Raw genomic sequence first — 20,559 nt, 5'->3', positions numbered from 1 at the left:
TTCTCCAAGTTTAAGTTACAATAATTTTAATTTGAAATTACTCCCTACATATTTGCATAGTTATTTCTGTGGTATAGAATAAGGAAGAATTATTCTATTTCCTCTTAGAAAAAACATATTTCCAGGTGAAGGTGATGAATTTAAAGATAGCAACCATAGTACAGTGACATTTTACATTCATATTACTGCCTGAATTGTAGCACCTCAGAGTGTTTTGTAAACATTATTAAGTTTAACCTCCAGCTTCTCATGGAGCAGGGATTGTTATCACCATTCTACAAACACAATAAAATTGAGGGTTGCATTACCCTAAATCTACACAGTAAATTGGCAAATAAATGTCTATAAATGAAATGTGTTGACTCAAAGTCCAGGTACTCTTGATCAGGCTTACAAAGCATCCTGTCCTGTGCTGTGAAATCAGTTCCATTCTTTGCTGCATTGGACATGATGGAGCAGGTCAAACTGATGGTTTTGCTGGAAATCAGCTGCCTGACTGTCCACCAAAATCTGCGGGGTTTGTTTTGGAAGAAGGAAAAGAAACACCAGTGATTTAACTTGCTGTTGATGATTACTAGCAATGACATCAGACTAACCTCACCTTAAAACAATATAATTCTTCTCGGAACTGCCCCTTGATTTGATCAGATTTGGGTCTGTGGTGGCTTCCTTGCACTCCCTGTTGCTCCTTTGCTTCTGGGAGAAGTAAAACATTGATTCCTTTCTGAGTGTTATCTCACCAGGGACCTGGTGTTGTGCATAGTGGATCTAGCTGGGAGTTGGTCATTTCCATTTCATGACAACTGTTGCAAATAATAGCCTGTCTTTTTGTGTGTGTGTTTTTTTTTTTTTTTTAATCTTGTGATATTAAGTTCCAGATATTCTATGCTAAACATGCAATTTCAAGCCTTAATTCAAGATACACCACTGGGAATTGCAGAGTGCTCTCCTTAATGGGAGCAGGATTGGTACATCAGCCCCCTGGTGTGTTAGAGCATTACATCAGCTACTTATCAGCAGCATTTTTGTACTGTTTGTATTCAGATGAGATTAAGTCCCAGTATGATTTTATTCTGGCCTCCTCTAAATTAGATTAGTGCAAATCAATTGAATCTTTCTTTCAAAGAGGTAATTTGTTGCAGATATCTTGCAGGATCTACTATTGAAACGGGATCGGTTGATACAGCATTCAACAAGGTTGATCAGCTGTACCAAAATGAAGTGGCTTGGTATTCATTAAAAAATGTATCACTTCTGCGGCTGATGAATTCCTTGTTGAGTAAGACACTACATTTGACAGGAGTAGTCCAAAGCAACACATTATTTACTGTTGTTGGGTATTCATTTTGGAAAAGAGCTGAGTTGGAAATCATGCAAGCATCTGTTACATAGTTAGATTAGATAATGTAAATGTTTTGAAAATGCAAATGAAGGTAATGATAATTAGTAATGATGCTTTTCTACTTTTATTAATAAGGTAATGCTTCTGGCAATTGCATTTAAATTTCATATGAGGGTTCAAAGCACTGGAACGATTTCCTCTTTAGAATAGCAGAATTCAGGGTGAACTTGCTAAGCATTCTGTACCAGTGGCTTTGTACAGAACTAGAAACTACTTGTCTCCATTTCTCATCAGAGAACCATTGCCTTTTCTTGATATTTCTGATTCTGGGAAGGAGAACCATATATAATTGTGAATGACTGCATTAGAGTTTATATACAAAGGCTGTTGTAATAACATTTTGAAATAAAAGACAGCCCTCTGTGTGTTACTTTTAGATTATGCAAACACATAGAGCTACATCTGTCCTGTGTAGGGGTGAAGAACTGAACAACCATCAATTTAAAGCAACATTCACATGCCATGTTTCTTAGTTTAAATCTACATTTGTGAAACAAGCCCTTTCTGAAATGTCTAGGACCTGCTCAGGGTTGACATCTAAGTCTGTGTTGTTGGCATAAACCACTCCAAAATCCTGGCAGAGACACCGAAAGGAAAGAACACTGAATGTTAACAAAGGCTTCATTAATATTGATGTGCAATTCACATGGCAGTGAAAAGCTGCATTATTAGCCACTATTGTTATGGTTCTGGCATTAATATTCAATGAGAATGTGTGGGTATTGAAATTCCCTGACTTCTGGGTACCCCAGTGGTCCAATAATAATAACAAAACTGTACTAGAGCTAGTGGGAGCCTGGTGCTACCTATGTGGTAATCAAGCTTTGCTTTGTTTATGAAGGTTTCTGAGCTTATACTGATGTCTCTTGTGGAATGGAGGGCACCCATAATTTGTTCTGCCTTCAGAAAGCTCCTGCATCTACAGATGAAAGCAGCATCCTTCCTCTACAGCTCCTTGCTGGAGCTCTGTTGGAGAGAACTGTCACAGAACGTAGTTTTATACTTGGTTATCTGAAAACAACCCACCTTCTTTTCTCTCAGGAAATCATTTATGTGCTACCAAATCAAACAGCAGCCCTTGTTTTAACTTCAGTTATAAATAAGTTGATTTTTTGAAGATGTGCACTTCTAAAAGACCTCATTCCCACTAAGATTTTCTTGAATCAAGTATTTGCACATCTGAGTTGGCTATCTAAATGTGTGAACAGAGAATCACTTTAACATTTGTATATATAAATGATATTGTGGCACAGTATTTGTGCACATGTGCAGGCTATGATCAATTGAGACACATGGAACATAACTTTATCCATTAAAGCAATTGCATCAACATCAGTGGGTCTAACTGCAATGCATAAAGGCGAGTATATACATGAAGTTCTTGCAGGCTGAAGGCCTCAGTGTGTAACTTAAAGGCTCCATTTTTTGAAGACTTAACTGAGGCTGTATTCTGACTGTATCAATACAGTACTTTCCCACTGAATTCTCACCATCTTTCTGAAACAGAATTTCATTTAAAAAAAAACGAAATGAATAGCTCTATGCATCTTGAAAAGTCCATTGTCCAGGAACAAGCTATACATTTCGTGAGATCTTAATTTATTTATATATTTATTTACAAAATGCAAATCTAAGACCTTTCAAAGAAATCACCAGGTGCATTGGCTTTATGGAATGCTACAAATAGGTAGATGAAGTCCTGTTTATTTTACTTTCCCCAAATATCATTGATAGCTACAGAAATTAAATACATCTTTATTTTAACAATTTACAGAGCCAAGGTTTTCCTTTCTCCTCCCTGTGACAATTGCCACCACAAAAGCAAACGGTCCTCTGCCCCTTTTCACACCACCATTTTCACAGTTGAAAGTCAAGCTTAGTGCATTCTAGTGAATCCTAAGGTACAAACCAAACCTCTGCTGAAACCCCAGTCTTGGACAGGGGCTGCAACCATACTGCAACCTATCTGTCATCTCTCATGACTGTTCCATGGTGCTGGTAGGTTTAGATTTCTCTTTTCATCCTTCTCCAAAACCAAATTGGCTTCAAATTCAACCAGTGTTTCCCTGCTAGACCAGTCTGTGTAAGGCAGTCCCAAATTATTCTCTTACTGGTTACTGCAGAATAGTCTAGGGTCTCCACAATTTCAGGTCTAGATCTCTCACACCACTTCTACTTACTCCTAGCCACAAGTGGGTGCGATACTAACAAAAATCTATAGTGGCACACAGACTAACTAGAATAAGAAATATCAGTCTTTTGGTGAGACTTATTGTCAAGCTAGTGCTTCAGTGAACTGTTCACGTGCCACGTGCACAACCTGTAGTGAGGCATCCAGACAAAACAGAGCTCTTTGCTGCTCCCTTTCCTCACTCAGGCAACATTCAGAGATGAGTCAGCAGCTGAGAATGAGAGAAGAGTTGGGTTGCATTATCAGATGTATTTTGAAAAGTTTTCTTTAGTGCATCTATGCCAATCATAGTTCATGTTGAATAATAGTTATTTGTACTGTGCCACCAGCTGCTTGTTGTTTTAGAACAGTATCATTAGCTCAGTCCTAGAAAATGACAATGAACACCAAATACAGCTGGGGTGTTAGTGTGGTAACACATAATGCATAGAAAGAGATCAAGTGAATATTCAGGAGCCCTTGCTCCAGAGGATCCTAAACACTTAGTGGCATTCTGGAGAATCTTATTCTACCCTTGACTAATAAAACACTTTAGCCTTGTTGCAAGTTCTGAACATTTAAAAAGACAATCTACATTTCTTCTCACCTTCAAGACCCTGTGTAGGTATTTAGTATTTACTTTACTTACCTCAGTCATTGTCAGCACTTCTTCAGTAACATGCTTATTTTTCTTTTTTGTCCCAGCTCATATTGGCTGATGAATCTTTCCATGTTGGCTTTAAGCATATGGGAAACTTGCTCTTCTGTTTCTTCAGACAATTGATGAAAATCATCTGAAAATGAGAAGTGGGCAGATAGTCCAATCACACTGATTATTAGCATGACCATGTCCTACCTTAGTCTGCTTTGTCCCCATTTGGTCATCCACCCTGCTTTAGCCTCTAAGTCTAAGCTCTAACAAGGTATTTTCAAAGTCATGCCAAGACAGGACTCACTGTGTCTTCCTGATTTTATCCTCTCAGTACTGGCGACACTTCTCAGTTTCCCATGCGTATTGTTATTTCTCCATCTCCAAGGTTATAAATAAAGCTGTCCTTAGTGCTCTACATCAATGTTACCCTTAGTTTTACATAGAGCACTTCTATTTGTTTGAGAGGTGTTTTTTGTTAAAAAAAAAAAAAATAAAAAATGCAGTGTTTTATTGTAAATGATGTAATGTGAGACCGTATGCTAACATCTGGGTAGTGGCGATTCCTAGTATCTTGCTCTGAAATCAAGGCTACCCAGCCTTGTAGTTTGTGCAGATTTTATCTGATGATAAGTCCATTTATCCTTTTGCCTTCCCAGCTGAGATTCTCAATGCCCTCTTTTAATCAGAATTTAAAGTGAGTGACATGCAATCAGGGAGAGTTTTTAGAGAAGAGTAAGATGCTTGTCGTTTCTCTTTTGCACTTAACATGGTTTCATTTTTTTCACCAAGAACAATGACACTCACAAGCATAAAGAGCTACCAGGCAACACTCATCCAGGCTGTCTAACGTTGAGCAGGACATTTTGCTGGAGCAAATTTGCAGTATTTCTCTACAGCTGCAGGCTGACTGTAACTTGGTGTAAACCCCTGGCACTCTGGGGCTATCTGCGTGTTCTTTTGTTCCCAATGGTTAGAAGATTAAAAGCATTTTACACGGTAATGGCCACTTCTGTCGCCATCTCACTTTAGAAGTCTGATTTTTAAGCTCCGTTGGTATTCAATGCCAAGAAGTGGCTGTGCATTAACACTCTGTATTTAACCTGTGAAAGGAATGTGATCTCTGGGACAGAAAGAGTTTCAGCACTGTCCTGGCAAGGTAACCAAACTTCAGAGGTAACCAACCTTCAGAGTCGCATCTGTAACATTGTGTCCAGTTCTGGGCCCCTCAGTTCCAGAAGGACAGAGAACTGCTGGAGAGAGTCCAGTGCAGAGCAAAAAAGATGATGAAGGGAGTGGAGCATCTCCCGTGTGAGGAAAGGCTGAGGGAGCTGGGTCTCTTTAGGTTGGAGAAGAGGAGACTGAAGACTGACCTCATTAATGTTTATAAATATGTAAAGGGTGAGCATCATGAGGATGGAGCCAGGCTCTTCTCAGTGGCAACCAACGATAAGACAAGGGGTAATGGGTATAAAATGGAACACAGCACATTCCATTTAAATTTGAGAAGAAACTTCTTCATGGTGAGGGTAACAGAACACTGGAACAGGCTGCCGAGGGGGGTTGTGGAGTCTTCTTCTCTGGAGACATTCAAAACCGGCCCGGACACCTCCCTGTGTAGACTCATCTAGGTGTTCCTGCTCTGGCAGGAAATGGACTAGATGATATTTCGAGGTCCCTTCCAATCCCTAACATTCTGTCATTCTGTGATACCTAAATCGTCTGAAGGCTCATAGTTGCCAAATGTGTGTTACAGATATCAGAGAAGATAGGCAAAAGGAAGGTCTGAATAGAGGTTTCAGGAAAGAGATACCAATGACTTGACTGGGGTCTACTCCCACACTGAACAGGTTCCTCCATGGTGGTTGAGGGTCAACGAGTGGGATATCAGCCTTCATGGACTCTATAGGTTTGTTTCATCCCAGAGGAATTTGGGTTACACAGAAACCCATATGGTGGCCTTGACACGGGAGCTGCATGACACTTGTTGGGTAGCTTTAGCTTTGCCACCAGCGTGGTCTGCTTGTCCTTGCTGGGTGCTGCATAATGTGTATCAGAGGTTAAAGCGACAAAACAACACCAAGGCAAAGTTGGAGTAGACAGTACTGCGGTAGACAGTATTATTAAGTCTGTCTTGAAAAATGGCAGGCACCTTCTAGACAGTAAGGAAAATCACAGCAATTTCATGCACCGCATGAACTAGGGTCCGTACTTATGAAAGCAATTTTTGTGTTGTGCTTTCTTCAAAACTTCTTTCAAATGTGTTTCAAGAATACTGTATAATTTTAGTCTATGCATCTCATTTTCCCCATCAACCAAACTGTAGCTGTATAAAACAGCATATTACAAGGAATCATACTTAAACCTATCAATATTTCCTAGTGAACCTGTATATTAATTCAAATTCGACCTCCTACTGGTTTAATTCTGTAACCTGAGTAAAACATACTCCCAATACATGATGTATTGTAGAAGATACATGCCCAAGATGCTGTTAAGCTAATCACTGTTATTTTTCACTTGACACACCACATTTATATTTTTTATAAGACTATGTATCATCTGCCTATTTTCTAGAGCTTTGAGGAATACATAAATTAGATAAACAATATCTCAGGAATCTATATTTTTCATATATAATTTTAAGCTTTTAAAATATTTCAATATTCTGATTCACTTTCTGAGTCTTTTTGAATTTTGGTATATTTGTGAAGATCTGGTAAGAAGAAAATAATAATAATTTACTTATAACTAATACTTCTCCTTTAGATGTCTGGAAGCTTAAATTATTTGAAAAAATCATGTTTCCTTCCTGGAAAAATTAAAGTACAACATATAGTTGGTGATTTCTTTGTATAAAGGAATAATAGACCTTTTCCTGGTTGTCCAAGTGACTTAGGAGCTTGAAATATCATTTACAATCAGACAAATTTGGTTAGTGTTCAACAGGTAACATATCCCCGATGAGGATTTCCAAAGGGTTTAAGTGGGTTTAGTTAGTATTTACCTGACTTTAATTCTTCTGCTGATATGTATGTAAGTACATTGGGATGTCTCACAGCAGCTCTTTTTGAAGGAGATGCCTGCTCAGCACATTTCTGTGGAAACCTTGGCTGCACTGGTTTTTATAAGACTACAAGAGGAACATGATCCAGGCAAGGACACTCAAGGAAGACAAAAAACATACGTACATAATGTTGCATAACGCTTCCAATATGACTTTTTTTCAAAAAATTGTTCCCCTGGCAAAGTCAATCTTTATCCTTTCTTTTCAATATTTTACCTCCCTAAAATATTTATGTCCTTGCTCTCTCTGATGTCAAAAAACTTCTTTTCATTTTCTTGTGTTAAGATGTTGGAAGTAGGCTGAGGATTCATCAGTCGTAAGGCAGCACCATACTCTTACAAGATCAGTTAATGAGCTTGTGAATAGAGGCTCTATAGGAATTTCTGCAGATACAGGGTAATACTGTCCTGTGTCGTTACACTGTGAGTTTTGATAAACTATATTAAAAGGTTGCGGCAATGTCAGATATGTATCGCAGATTTTCTAAACTTGATGCGACTTTGTGCCTTTACATAGGGGAAAGTGGAGATGCAAAAGGATGAAGAGCCAAGGAGGACAAAAACTAAAGTGAATCTGAATTGCAGGCAGGAACTGAAAAGCCTGTAAAAGCTGTTTGAAAATCCAAAGACAGAGAGGAGAGCAAGTGACAATTTTTTAACAGTAGACAGATTTTATGGCAAAGAAGCAAAGCATTTCTGTGTTTAACTGTGCTTACAATTAATCAACTTTTAATTCTATTCATTAAGCTTCATTATTATGAAGCCGTGTATTATAGTCACAGAGGAGTGGATTTGATTAAGATGTGAAGTGGAACAATTCAGAAATAGTATTGCCACCTAACAAAGTTAAGCAAGATTCACACACAGGCATCCTCCCACATCAAATCCAATAGAGATGCTCTCTATTAGATCAGAATTTGGCTCTAGTTCCTGGGAGCTTCATGTTTGTCTTACATATATGTGTGGTATATGTGCATGTGTGTTTATAAAACTACATAGCACAGTTCTATACACAGCTACAACTTTGATTTTCCCTATTGCAAAGCAGCTCAGGTGGCAGTGTGATGGTGCTACGTTGTTCTGATGTATGAACTATTTTACTTACCCCAAGAAAAACATGTAATGGGGCAATTCTCTCAATATTTTTATTTTTTTTTTTTCCAACAGGAAATTTCCTGCTTCAAGAAGTAATTTCTGAAGCATTCCCCTTTAATTAAAGACAGTTGACCTGTGATTTTCTTAATGCCTAGTCCAGTTTTCCCTAGATTAAAAAACCCAAACAAACCTGGCTTGAGTGTATGTGTTGACTTTCCTCACCCAATGGTGTGACTAGCTAGCTTTGAGCACCATTTCCAACCTTTAATAAATACTTTTGATGTAATGTTAAAGCAAGGCAAAGTATTTTGTTGATTCTTCATCCTATAATGAATTCAAATTGAAGCCCAGCCAGTACCTCTTTATATTCCTGTTGGATGTGCTATGCTCATCAGCCACCTTTGATTGCTTTCACTCTTGATGCCTCTTGACTTGTTTCAGAGTTGTCTTACAGATTTGGTTCTTCTCATTGAGAATGCCCTAATCATAAAAACACTCAGCAACTGCTTCCCCTTGCAATGCACACGTTTATTTGTCTGTTATCCAGAGAAAATTGCACATTGTAAATGTCCAAATTTGATCATTCTGGGATTTTATTTTCCAGCACTTGTTCCACATTGTGTAGGATGAGGCACTGGACAGTTTTTAAAACCTGTTTCAAATCCTGTTCACTTCCGAAGGAACTTTTTGCCTTTCAAGTGAATGTCATAATTAAGAATGCACTTGGATGTATGAAGACAAACTCAGAGTCTGGCCTCAGGAAATCCATGGGTCTCATTTCCTCCAGATCCCTTGGGAAAATGTGCCTGTTGTGAAATCTTAATGATGTCCTGCCTTCAGGAATTGCTCCTGCTGCCTTTCTCTCGCTTACATAATTACATCTCCCTGTTGCAATCTGTAATGAACAATATTCAGGACAGGCCCAAACTTGTTTGTCTTATTGACACAAACACCCTGATGGAAAGCCCTGGGATTATTCATGTGAATTAACTCAGCAGGGTGTAGCCCACTCTCTCACTGCTATACCTCTCTATTTTGGGGAATATTCACAGTGTTTCGCAGATTTGTGTGTGCCTAGCTACAGAGGAGCATTTTCTGAGCACACAGACATTTTTCTCCCTGTACTTCTTGTGACTGTGAGTTCACTTTGCTGGCCAGAAGATGCTGGTGCTGTTATTTGCTAAAAAAATTTTTGAAATAATATCCTGACTTTGTATCATATCTTCAGATGGTGGTAATGGTCTTTCAAAGAGTTCTGATGGGGCAGGATCAGATCTCCGCTTTTCTGAGTTTGGAGTAAAGTCAAACCTGCATCTCTGCTGGCCCAGGTCATGGCAAGGCAGTGGAAGCAGCTGCTGGCTGTGGACTGCTGAACATTGAGATTTGTAATGAAGTGGAACTGGCTCCAGCAAAAGCTCAGGAGACTGACTGCTCTGCCTAGTACAGTCACGCTTTTGACCCAGGGATGTTGCCATCCATATGGTTTTGTTAATTTTGACTGACTGGGCTATCCTAGCTTTGACAGGTCTCTCTTTCCAGAGAATTTTGGTTAGAGTGAAGAAAGTGTGATCAAAACTGGCTCATCTCTAACAAATGCAATTTTTCTGGAAATGTAGTAGCAAATATGTCTTTCAACAAGCTTTGCTACTTCCTTTACTCTTGCAACTAGTTCTGTCAGTACACTTTGAACCTAGCTCCTTAAAGCCCGATTCTTTTCCAAGTTCAGTGACATTTAAATATTAGCATTTTTTTTTGCCTAGATAGTTCAAAGCTATCGGGACTTCTAAGTTAGCGTAGGCTTCGTTCTGATTTTAGAAATCTATCTCTTACCATATTTGCTATAATGTAAGGGATTGAGTGTCTTTTGTCCATGTTGGATGCAATATAGGGTGGCACCGTACTGCCAAGACAGCTTGGAAGAACTTGGTCTCAGGGAAATTCCTTTTCTTGTTGAACAGCTAGACAAGCCTTCATGAGGGCTTGGGACACCTAAGGGGCAGACAGTAATACTTGTTATAAGAAATAAAGAATCGTAGGAAGATTTTACAACATATCTGTTAAAAGATCAATATTTTTCTTGACAAATTCTTGTTATAATTTGTCATGAAATAAAAGGGTGAGAAATTGCCATTTTTCAATTTTGCTAAGATGACAGGGAGTTGAATTTGCATATTAGCACTGATGACTGGTACAAGCTTAGTCTCTGTTTGAACAATAGGTAGAAAAGCATAATGACATAGGAATTATTTTAGGGCTGAATAGTTTGAACAGGCACGAAATTTCTTTCTTTAGATTTGCAATATGAAAGTAGAAGCAGGAGTGGTAAACTGTGAACACCTAGTTTATCCTTTGAGATCAGGGTGGTAAAGTTAGTTAAGCTGTTATGGAACAATTTTCTCCTTCCCTAAATTACAGAAAAACACACCAGGAACCTGAACACACAAAGTACAAAACATGGAACAAGATTCCTCTGTAACTCCCTTCTTCCACACAGGACAAAAATGAAAACCACTTTAGAGGAAATTTTTATATCTATATAAAATAAGGATTTTTTTTTTCCTGCTATCATCTAATTTCTAATGAATAAGAATTACTTTCATGCTATGTCAGAGTCAGATAGGATTTTAGTTGAATTTACCCTGAGCTATATGAGCATAAGAAAGTGAAACCTTTTTTCCATAGATATGTCTGTTCATGGCTTGTATTTTACAGTTTGCCTTATTACATCTCATGGATTGAAGCCTAAGGCGCTGTGAGTTGCCCAAAACTGAAGGACCCTTACAAGCTTTGACAACCAACAACCTGCATTAACAAATGATGTGGATATTTCATTTGAAGTGGGAAGAATAAAGAACATTGCTTTAAGTCAGTGAGGAAAATGAAAGACTTAATATAGGTTGAGTACAAAAGATGAGTCCAAACGTGATTGCTTTCTGTAAGAATAATTAAAAGGAGGCACTCTAAAAAAGATACACTCTTTAACAAGTTCCTTCTTCAAGTGTTTTTCATTTATTTTCTCCATTTCTTCTCCCCTCTCAGCACACGCTGATCCACTGACTGCTGCCTTCATTAGCAGTCAAATTAATGTAGTCTGACCAGGACACTTTTGCTGTGAAACAGACTTGGTAGACTATGAACTGGTTTTACATGGTGGTCACTTGGAAAAATGATGTTCCTGTTTTCACGTAAGATATTTGTACAGTGGGAATTTTTAATAAAATATAGATGTTGAGATGTAAGACTTTTAGAGAAGTATTTGAGCACTTTCATTATTTGGCATGATTTTCACACAAGCTGAGTAACCTGCTGCTTGCTTACTTGCATTCTCTGCAGGCAGCATCCCTGAAAACCACATGAGATTTTAATTTGGCCAGCTATAGGTCTCATGGTACAAAACATGATCTCCATCCTCAGTGGCATTTAAAAGGTGTGCTATCTGTCCTTGCAAGATGTGTATGATGTACTAATTTTTCAGGGAGAAAGCACGGAGCTAGAATTTAAAGTTTTGTAAAGTTTTGAAGAATGAGGAGTACCAGTCATCAAAATGGACCAAGACACAAGAAGTAGAAGATAAGGTGTCCTCCCTGAGATTATGGAATAATCAGGTTCAGTTCGTGTGCTATGAACTATGAAATGTGGTCACTGGTTGTTATTATCTAACAATTATATTGATAAAATAGATGCTTTCTATAAGGAAATCAGCTACACAGTGGAAAATATATATTACTTTTATTTTAAGAGATCCCATGATTCTGTTTTATATAAACTCTTTAATCACTCCTGCTGGAATGAGCTCCACTCTGCTGTCATACAAGAACTACACGTCACTGGAGCTAGGAAAGAGTTTCTGATTTTTGAGTGGAGTGGCAGAATTCTCTATATATTGATGCAAGATACTGTTCTTTACAGCCCTTTGTGACAAAGCTCCACTTTGTCTTGACTTTTTCTTTTTTTTCATGAGAAATTAGATTCTTCTTATGTTCCTGGGAAACATAAACAATTGTCAAAAGGTTATATTTTTTTAAAAAAGGAGCTGACAAACTGCCACAAACACAATTAGTCTCTGAGGCCCAGGCAACTCAAGAGAGAGAGGGTTTTCAAGACAGAAGACTCTAGTCAGGCAGCAGCAGACCTGATTGCGTTTAGTTATAGTGGCCTGGGATATGGAGAACTGTGTGTAATGGATATCTGCCAGGATTATAAACTCCTCTGGACATTCATTTTGATGTATCATTTAATCCCCTCTTTTTTTATTGGACCAGGTTTTTAAAAGACATTTGGAAATATAATGATACAGATAAATGTCAAGGATGATATTCAGAAGCATCCAGGTGCCAAACTCCTATTGAATATGGTAGGTGCTGAATACTGATGTGATTTATTTAGATTCCTAAGAACTTCTAGAAGTCTGACTTTTTGGATTAGGCTGTGCACCAAGTGAAGTCAACAACAGTGTGGATCCAGAATTGTACTCTCCTAGTTTAATCATAATCAGGTACAGTGAATGGAGAAAAAAAAACAAAAAACAAAACAAGTGGTAGTAAAAGGTATTGTTGAAGTTTCAATCATCTAATTCCTGTGGCTTTTAATGGCTCATAACAATTTATCTCAGTTTGTAGTGCAGGGAGAACCCAAAAGCCCAATAGCAAAACATGTTGCCCTCAGCTCATTCTCCATCATACCCCTGAAAATAGCTTTTGATTCTCAGCGCCTTGGGGACCTGGTCCAGTGTTTTTGCATGCTACAACTGCTTCTCATCTCCTGTTCCCTGCCTTTGGAAGATCTTGTGTGTCTTCTGCCTAGAAACGTATTTTCTGTCTACATCTTTGATGGCTACTGTGGTTTCTCATATTGCTAATTTATGTGGCTGACTATTGGCAGGAGTTGGGTTTTGAGTTGATTTTGCCTATATGGCTTAGATATGGTTAGTTTGCTTTGCTTTTAAGAACGATGACTTAGAACCGGGTTCTAGAGAGGAAACTCTTGACACGTTTAGGTATGCATCTGAATCTAAAATTAAGGGCTTTTCTCCTGCCTAATACTGGCTGAAGTTTTCACTAGATATAAATTATATCTCTTGATATACTTATTTTTTTTTTTTTTTCCATTTGAAGTGCCACAGCAATGAAAATGTTGTGATTTGTTTGTTATCCAGGATTACTTTGCCAAGTGAATAGGAAAAGCTAGGAGGCACTAGCTTGTTTTTTGTCCAGGGCACATAATAAGTCTCCTCAATTATCAACAGCAAAAATGTCTCTTTCTTTAAAAAGACATTTTGATATTTATCAGTTCCCATTGTGCAGTATTATTTCCCATTCTACACTGTAGTTTAAAGGTCAACAATGAAGTCATTTCAGATTTAGTCATCCTAATGTTTTGGTACTTTAATTTGACAAAAATGATTAGGAAGTTTGAAGTTGTTGAAAACTATCAGAAAAAAAAAGAAGATTCTTGGCCTGTTTCCATGTTCAGAAATTTTTTTGTTTGTTCATTTAGTTTCTTTTTTCTGTTGGATTCTGAAGGAATTTTGGAATATTCTGAAAATTCAGAAAATACACCGGTGGGACTTTTAAAAACTGTTTTGTGACCTTATCAGGATTTTTAAAAATCAACCTTCTAAGCAGAACTGATGTTTCGAAAATAATAAGGAACTCATGAGTTACTGAAATAATCTAATATTCTGCACTCCTAGTTCCTTTTAGATAATGCTAGACTTCTTTTTCAGGCAAAACCATACTTTTGGGAAAAACAAACAAGCAGACCACTGAAAGCCATAAATACAGGCTATTTCAACCACATCCTTACATTCCCATGAAAGACACATACCTAATTTCTAGATTTTTGTGTTAATCTTAAGCGTTGTTCCTTTGTTCCCTTAGAACTGGCCTCTAACTGTAACCATTTTGGAACTATTCCATAGGAAGACATGTATTTAATTTACATAGGTAAATAAAAGGTGGCATGGTTTAGGGTACAAAATGAAAAGAGAGAAGGTGAGAGGACTATTAAGGAACACACTTGGACCAGCCAGCAAAGTTAAAGTGCTGCAAGAAGCCAAATACATAGGAGGATTAGTATTAAATTTCTGCCACTGTTGCATTATCACATTGTACCTCTATCTCTTTATTCAGAAAATGGAGACATATTATGTCTTTTTGCATAGCTAAAAAAATGTAGTATACAGCCAAGTCACCATCAATGACAGTCATCAAAGGGAAATTATGATAAATGGAAGTTTTTAGGGATGTAGATATTGCTGATAAGTCTGATGCTATCCAACAATTCACTTGTAATTTGGGAGTAAATAGGAAAAATCTTGCATTTAGAATGTTACAGAAATTCCATTTTATTTTGTAGTAGGAAAAAAATAACCTGAATTGTGAAGACCTAACAAAACACAGGTCTTATTTAAAGTCAGCCCTACCTATAATAATAGATCTTCAAGAGCTGAATCTTATTGGAGTAGCATAAAGATGACTTAATTGCAGTGTATAAGGACCTTCACAAGAAGAAAATGAAAGTACTAATGAACTGTTCAACCAGTCTAAGAAAAGCCTGAGAAGAATCAATTGCTGGAAACTGAAGCCAGATTAATTTAGATTAAATTTATTTTTTTAAACTGTCAGAATGATTAAATGTTGGAATATGCTCCCAAGACAGGTGAATTCTCTATTTCCCAAGATTTTCAATCCAAGGTAAAAGATATTTTCAAAATCTCTGTGTGAGCTCAATATAAGTTATTTCTTAGAAAATCACTAGGTGTTTCATTAAGTAAATGGAAAACAATTAATGGCAGAGGTGGTCAAGCCATGTAATGATTCCTTCTACTGTCAAACACTTGGAAAAAAAACACTTTGAGCTATGCAGATGAAAGCTCCTATGTAGGTTAGGATTCAGCTAATTTTGCAACTCTCTTTTGATTGTGTCTTGCTAACACTGGTAGCAGGAGATGCTGCTGACACATATTGGTCTCCAACAAACATCTGTATTGGTGAAGGAACTGGTTTTAAACTGTGCACAATGAAAAGAAAGCCTTTGCATTTTTTTTCTTTATTTCCAAGGTTTTTTCTGGTTAGTGTTTCACTTAGAGGATTTTCCCTCATTGTTGTCTGATCCCCGTGATGCTCTGAGTTGTGCTCCCATCACCCATGGTGTTGCTGATCTGTTCTCTGTTCTACCCAGCTACTGCTGGATCAAAGGTGGAATGTTCAGAGGCTTCCTTCACAATTTTCCTTCGATTGTATGTTATCCAAAGGTATCTTAACAAAACTTCTAGATGTTTCATTAAGCACAAGGGAAAACCACAGAGCCCTACTTCACCTTTCCCAAAGTCTCAGCTATTCCTGGGGTTACCCCAGGTAAAGATGAACAGTGATAAAATCGATAATTTTGCCAGAGTTTCTGTGCCCTGTCATCCTGTGTAATTTCTGCCCACTTGCTTCTTTTTCTTTTAAGCTGTTACCATCTTCTATGTTTTTTGCTGATTTAGGGAATGAATTCTATGTAACCAAGAGCGGTCTTTTTCTTTCTCATCAGCTGAATGTGGAGGAATAAATGAATCTCTGAGTTAGTTTGAATTTCTTTCCCAAACATTTATATTTTTATGATATTACTTGGTTTCAAATCACTATAATAATTATGAAAGGTTAGATGAATTCCATGATTAAGAGAAAGTTAGAAAGATTTTTTTTTCTTTACCTTGTTCATCTGTTAGGTAGCTCAGCAGATCACACTACCATAACTGTGTTTCCACGATACTTTTGCTGCTCTAGAGTTGCTGGATTGCCATGCCCTGGGATAAGGGCCATCATCCTTTAGGTTCCACAGTTCTTTTAACAATAGTCTGATTTTATCCTGTTCTATTCTGAGAGGGTCATTGCACAAAACCACATCACATTTGCTAGGTCAGGTAAGGTAGAAAGCAAACATTTAATTCTTTCCACATAAACTGGTAAAGGAGAAAGATGATGTAATTTACTGAAACTCTGATGTTTAATTATGCTAGTAACAACAGCAGTGCCATCCTGTTGTGTCATGAAATGAGAATAGTGTCTGCTAGGCAGCATTCTTCACACATGCCAGTCCAGCTTTTGATTTTTATTTATGCCAATCTGCACCCACAGTTCCTTTCTTGTCTTTATTGATTTTCCCTGAATGAAGAATCAGAGCTGAATTTGAGCCACTTCTGCACCTAAAAAGTAACTTTCAACCTGTGTTTTAAAAGTACAGGTCTTTTATTCTTGAAAAGCATTAGAAGTGTAATTCTTTTTGCCTGACTTCTGTCATTTACAAGCATCTAGGAGAAAATGACTGCTAAGGATCTATTCCCAGATCGAGCTGCAGACACAGCACTCTGCTAACAATTGTACCACCCATTCAGTTCCCCTTACAGTTGTCAATGAATTTTACATCAGCCCATTTTCTCTGTCACCAGTGTTAGCTCTCCTGTGACAGAAGGCATTAGCATATTCAAAGCATCTCCTTTTATTGTTTTGCAAGATGACCTTAGCAAAACCTCCAATCCTAAATATGAAGCAAGGGGTGAAAGAGTATACTGAAAAACTAGCATTGCAACAGCCACTACAAGTACTTTAATTCACTGGTTAGAGCTACTTTGTTGCCCTCAAATGCTTGGTAAAAAACAGTAAATAGGTTTGATTCTCTTCTGTTGATGGTTTTACATTGATAAACAATAACTGAATACAATTACTGATTTACTGAATGTGAGTGAGAAGAAAGCACAGGTTCTGCAAATTTAAAACACAAGAATTTGTTTTGTTCGTAAAGCTAAAAAGAGTGTCCTATTTGACATGATTTATAGCAGTGAGGGAAGTTCTGATAACCACCCAGGTTCAGTCTATAGCTCATAGAATGGATAGATTATTATCTTCTTTTATTAAATTCATGCATGGCTTGCTGTTGAAGCTGTATATTAAAAGGAAAACAAATACTGTATAGCTATATCTTGCTATCAATTCAATGAATAGACTTCCTACCATGCCTGATCAATGAGGAATTTGGTGTGAAATCGGTGTCCAGCTCTGGCCCATAGCAGTCTGTTCTCCTGAGAACAGTACATCCATGATAATGTCACATTCAAATGCAAGCAAATTCCTATTACCCTGGAAATCAGTGAACCCTTTACTGTTGATTTAAAGGTGGAGTGGTTGTGAGGGGTTGAGGTCCTGACACTTTGAGTAGAGTTTAAAAGGCTGTTATTCTCTTTATCCTTCAAGGTATGACAACTTTGGTTTTGCAATTTGACACAGAGCTGAAAACAGCTGCATCACAGATCTGTTCCTCTGTGAAGTCAGACAAAAGAATTAGGCTTTCTGACCTATTAGTAATTTTCCAGTATCTGCTTGACGTGCTGACTGTAAAAGGTTTTTCCTTTTTTAGATCCATACATCTAACAACACCTTTGCTAATACTATTTTTTATTAGGGGTTGGAGGGACTCGCAATGCTTACATGTCGATATCTGCTTCATTTCTTTTCTGACCACACACATCCAGCATGAATAGAAACCACAGCACCAGATGTGAACTTTCAGCCCTCCGTTTGTTTTGAGGTTGCATCAGTGATAGGTACACTACATCATTATTTAGGCCCTTCATTTCCTGCCCAGGAGGTGTGGAGCAGATAGGACTGTAGGGGAATGACTCACAGTTGACTGGAATATCTCCTGTACATCTTCTGTTTCAAGTGACACCCTATGCAGACTTGTACAGATGTCATTGTTGGGTCTGTAACAGTACAGGTCACAGAAATATCTGACACATTAGTAGTGAAAACTTGGCTTTCTGGGCCTTTGGCTATAATATTAAACAGATTTCTTAGATTGCTAAAATGAGCTAATTAGATATCTTTCTGCAGCCTTTCCATTATTCCCTAGCACTCTAGTGTTCAAAGCACTATTGTGTGTGTTGAGTTGATTATGGTCCTGTAGATTTTAAATGCTCTGCATTAGAATATATTTAAACAGCAGCAATCACAGGACTCTGTTCAGTGACTTGGAAATATGAAAACTTCATGGGGGGAAAAAAAGGGAGAGATACAATGTTAAACTACTGCCCTGAGGGTGTTGAAAATAACTAGCATCAGTTTTAATGGCAAAAGCTTGAAACCCTGATGGCATTATTAAATATTCCAGGTGACAAAGGAGACATCAGTGAAGATTTAATTACCATCATTTAAAAATATAGCCAATATTAGATATATTGTTCTTTCTTTTTTGGCAGTGCAAGCATAAAGAACCTCCCCTGCAGATTCTCCACCTGTTTCTTTCCCTCCATTTCTTGACATGTAAGTATGAAGTATTAGGAACATTGTGACCAAAGCTGGATGTGGTGTTGGGGTGTTATTACACCTCTGCTTACCTCTGGATGTAGAAGCGGTAGGGATAAAAGGAAGGGTGGGAGCGGTTCAGTCAAAAGAGAACAGAGAAAGAGGAAAAGCAGAAACACTAAATAGAAAGAAGGCTTTGAGTGGAGAAACCCCTCAAACAGTCAAAAGGACAACAGTGAAATGGCCAGAGGAAAATACAATACAGGTTTTCAATAAACATACTTGTGACCTTGGGTCTAGAAAAGGCAGAATAATGTGAAGTCCAGTGCTTTTGACATCCCCCATCCACACCACATGCTGCGGTCTCCTGCTAATGAGCCCCATTTGAGGGTGCAATAGGTAGCGTCATTCAAAGCCTCACGCCTGATTAGTCAGTCACCTTTGACACTGCTGATCATGAGGTACTGCTGACCTGGTGGTGGGGCCATGCAAAGTCATAGGCAGCTGCTCCTCCCCTTCCTCAAGGTCCCTGACATGAGAAATCCCACAGGACTCGCCACTCTTATCTCCTGTCCCTGCTCACCAATTAAGGGACACTGAGAGCAAGGGACGTGGTAAAGCAAGGGGTCTCTTGAGTCATAAAGTTTTGTCCTTTGCTACTGCAGCTCTCCTCCTTGTGTTATTCCTATCACAGGCTGATGAAGGACCAGCTTAAATATACTAGTTTTCTCCCTCCCGCTTCAAACAGAAAGCTTTTCTAGAATTGAACTGCTCTGTAGATTAGCAAGTCCAGCCTGAGGATATTTCTGGTTAGGCTCCGCTCATTAGTTCTTGTGACAACATTTTCCTTTGGCTTAATTACCTCATCTTCCTCCTCTGACATTTACCTCACTAATACATTTATAGAGAACAAATTATCTCTTCTCCCAGGCTTTCTTTGGCTGAGCTGACCAAGATATACTTTTTTTAGTTTCACCTCCTAATTAAGACTCTCCATTCCCTGATATACCCATTTAAATTACTTTTTTTTTTTTTGACTACGGTTGAGGAGAGCTGAATATAGGTCTCACCAGTGCTTCACATGGTAGTACTATGTCTTCTGGAGATACTGTCCTTTTTACAGGGCTTCATACGCCCTAACACATTTGTGGCTGATATAGTAATTCTCAGTCCCAGCTGCTGCACTTTTAACGTCTATATTGTTTCTTTGTTGTTAAGAATAACAAGAAAAGTTTGTTTTCCTTTGCCTTTCGAGCTCTGGCTCAGACTGATTTGGCAGTTATCACTTCCTCAACAGTGGTATCAAATCAACACCGCATTTTGATTTCTAAGACTAGTGCCTTTTGAGTTGATTTTTAAGTACATAAAACCAGACCTGAGCTGCAGTTCATCTCACCCAAGGCTGTGTCTCCAGCAGTAGAGGGTGAGCACTGGAGCCTGCCATCCTCTTCAGTTTGTCCCCTGCTTCCCCTGTTCCAGATTTGTTCAGTCAATTATGTTAAAAGATATGTCCTTGCCTAGACCTTTTGGATCCACTTGTGGACCTGTCTGTCATCTGTGAATTTTTCTAATCCCTTTCTGACCCTGCTAACACCTCTGTGTCCACAAACTCCTGTGTAGCAAGTTCCATGAGTTCACTGTCCTGGTGTAAATACATACTCGCCGTCTTTCATCCGTTCATACTGAGACCCTGCTAGTTTCACTGAATGTCCCCTAGCCCTCATACTGCAGGTATGGCTGAACAGGTTCTGCATTCAGTCTTTTGTTTTTACCTGACCCCAAGACAGTTTTCTGGAGATGCAGGACTACACCAGTTGTAGCACCTAGTATTCAGCATAGAGGCTCATCATGGGTTTCTGTAGCGGCAAAATGGCTCCTTTTGTCTTGTTCT

The 20,559-nt window shown here is 38.3% G+C and overlaps 1 long non-coding RNA gene across 2 annotated transcripts in view; it reads right to left on the bottom strand.

The window, feature by feature from the left end:
• The window catches only part of LOC135579692 (uncharacterized), a 54,200-nt gene that overhangs the window by 7,584 nt on the left and 26,057 nt on the right, over nt 1-20,559 (bottom strand). For both annotated transcript variants that reach the window (XR_010473292.1, XR_010473293.1), the window contains one exon: nt 4,222-4,366. This is a non-coding gene — a long non-coding RNA (uncharacterized LOC135579692). The remainder of the gene's footprint in view (nt 1-4,221; nt 4,367-20,559) is intronic.

Source organism: Columba livia, chromosome 5 (genome assembly GCF_036013475.1).
Source record: "Columba livia isolate bColLiv1 breed racing homer chromosome 5, bColLiv1.pat.W.v2, whole genome shotgun sequence".
In the NCBI taxonomy this organism is placed as follows: domain Eukaryota; kingdom Metazoa; phylum Chordata; class Aves; order Columbiformes; family Columbidae; genus Columba; species Columba livia.
This window is presented reverse-complemented; position numbering and strand designations above follow the sequence as displayed.